This window comes from Priapulus caudatus, unplaced genomic scaffold, assembly GCF_000485595.1.
Source record: "Priapulus caudatus unplaced genomic scaffold, Priapulus_caudatus-5.0.1 Scaffold25, whole genome shotgun sequence".
Classification (NCBI taxonomy): Eukaryota; Metazoa; Priapulida; class Priapulimorpha; order Priapulimorphida; family Priapulidae; genus Priapulus; species Priapulus caudatus.
In genome coordinates, this window is record NW_014577086.1 from 25,351 (window position 1) to 28,205 (window position 2,855).

Here is a 2,855-nt window from a genome sequence, read left to right on the forward strand (position 1 = left end):
CATTTCCATTATTAAAAAAACTTGCTTGCGCCGAACAGGAAAGTGCAATTTCAAAGTAAGCTGCACCCCGGGGACACAGTTTCTTGTTGCCCCGGGCCATCCGGGCAAGGGCGTTTGTCGAGCCCGCAACCGCAGGGTTCGACTTTCGCGCTGAAAAATCTAGTGACAGCAGGTACCACGTCAACTTCAAGAAAGTTGGGATGACCTGCACTTATAAATTTAGGTGTGTCCAGCTTATTGTACTGACAGTGATGTACAAAAATAATAGTATAAGATAACCAATTGGAATAAAACAGCATAAGCGGCATAAAAACAAGGAGTTTAATGGAAGACAAATATGTGTCTTTAATTAAGCTCTATGATGTTAACTTAATACGTTGAGTTGGTCAAATAATTGTTTCAATCTCTAGGAATATATCGCGGTGGAGCGTTCTGGGTAAAGTTTTTACTTTTGTTTTTTTCTTCCCACAGTCCTTATGGTACCCCCATGCATAGATCTCATCAAATGCTGCCGCGCAATCCACAAAGTTACAAGTGCACTAGAATCTTCAAGTATATACAGTTTACATTTCTGTCTAATATCTACGCTGAATACAAACAGATCCACTTTCCTAACGCTGATCAATTAGAAAACAGCTATTGATTACGTGGACGTGTCAGGTGTCACCTGGGTCGTGCCCTAACTTCCACAATAACCCCTGCGAATATATAACTTGATTGTTACGCGGGTTATAAAAACAGCATTGATTTCTTAACTAATCAGCGAGTTTTTGTTCGTGTGTGCCGCGAATCATGCGATTGAGGGAGTTCAGTGCAGCTCTAGATGTTTTGATACACCTTAAAAGCTGTTCTTACGTTGAAGGAACGGGTACGTAACGTGTCCGGCCGGCGAGGAGCGATTTTTTTCTCGGTAGCTTCCAAAATTTTTCGCTCTCGTAATGTTGTTTAACAAGAGCGCTTTTGAAAGCTGACGGAGCAAATCGCTCGCGCCTCCCGTATATTTTTTTCGCTGCTGATGCATACATACTGTAGGCGGCAATCCTGGACGATCTGCAGCCCGGATATCCGTGCGAAGCGCGCGAAACGCCGCGCAGCGGTGACAATACATCTTATTCGCTGCCCTATTTATAAAAATTTGCGGCAGATGCCCTTTGGTCGATGGGCCCACTTTTATAATCGGAAAGGCCCCCCTCCAAAGCCGATGTAGCCGAGCCGATGTACGTGTCCCGAAAACTGCACGATGTTAGGCTGCCCGCTATACGCATTCGCGCGCGCGCCTTCCTTCGGCGCGCGAATTCGTATAGCGGGGAGCGCGAGATGCTACATACAACACCCCGCGGTCGCGTGCGCCCAGTCCCGCGGAAGTGCGCGGCTTAACCGCTTTCGGCGGTCGGGGAACAACGCATCTTTTGCGCAACACCATCTTGTACCCGGTCTCTCTGGATTTTTGGGGGTTAAAATTTAAGGATTTTACTGCTAACTTTACTGCTAACTTCAGCCTGGACCATAATTTAAACACTAACCTTAAAAACTAATCCTAAACCCTAACCCTACACCGAAACCGAAACTCTAAACCGCCCCCTAAAACCAAGGTATGCCACAGGCTTTTACTTACATTTGACTGTAGAAAAGTGAGAACACCACTTCGTAGATATTTTGCTGTCCTTCTTTCCAGGCAGTTGGGAGCTGCCAATACCGCATGAAAAAAACAGTTGCCGTCATAGGAAACATTGGTCACCAGCTTGTAACCATGAGGCTTGATTGCGGAAACAAAATCATCCAGGGGCCCGTTGTCAGAAACAAATTAGTCTTAACATTAACGTTAACATTAACTTTTTCTCTTAAAGCGTTGCCAGAAACTTCGTAAAGTTAAGAGAATTAAAAATTCTCGTAACTTTTCTCTTAACTTAAGAGATCCTAGACCCTCCCTTAACTTTAATATTAAGATGAAAATAACACATTTAGACTAAGAATTACAATTATAGTGATATTATATTTTATATTAATGAGTAATATCATGTTTTTTTCTTGAAAAGACACGTCAAAAACATTAATTATCTACCGATCGTGAAGCAAAACAAAAGTGTCAGAACATTTACAAATGCCGTATGGCATTTGTTCTCTTGTTTTAAATACTTTTGCACTGACCACACGACTCTCGCGTCTCGTGAGAATTGCTACAGTGTGAGAATTTGTCTTGTTGTGCAGAACCTTGGTGCAGAATAAATTCAACACCGTGTCGTTTTTCATCAAATATTATTTATATGTGGTTAGCCATCATAATATGCATAAATTACTGTGATGTACAATAAATGTGTATGAATTTGAATTTTGTGATCGATTCCCATCCAATCAGCAGCCTTGTGATGAAGTTCCTGTTATCGAAAGTTTATACTTAAGTAAGTTTAGTTAAAGTTGGTTTCTGGCAACGCTATTAAAATTAACCTTAACATTAACATTAGACTTAAAATTAATCGTAACTTTACGAAGTTTCTGGTAACGGGCCCCTGGGGAAAACAGGAACTTCATCACAAGGCTGCTGATTGGATGGGAATCGATCACAAAATTCAAATTCATACACATTTATTGTACATCACAGTAATTTATGCATATTATGATGGCTAACCACATATAAATAATATTTGATGAAATATTACGTGGTCATGAATTAATTCTGCACAACAAGACAAATTCTCACACTGTACCACGAGACGCGAGAATCGTGGCAAGCGTTGCAAACCTTTGAAACAAGAGAACAAATGCCATACGTCATTTATAAATGTATTGTTTTGTTTTATTAGCGGTAGATAATTAATGATTTTGACGTGTTTTTCAAGAAAAACACACATTTTATT

General features: G+C 40.8%; 1 protein-coding gene across 1 annotated transcript in view; it reads left to right on the forward strand.

Moving 5' to 3' along the window:
* Positions 1–2,855, forward strand: part of LOC106813961 (gamma-aminobutyric acid type B receptor subunit 2-like) — a 38,900-nt gene that overhangs the window by 5,605 nt on the left and 30,440 nt on the right. The window lies entirely within an intron of this gene.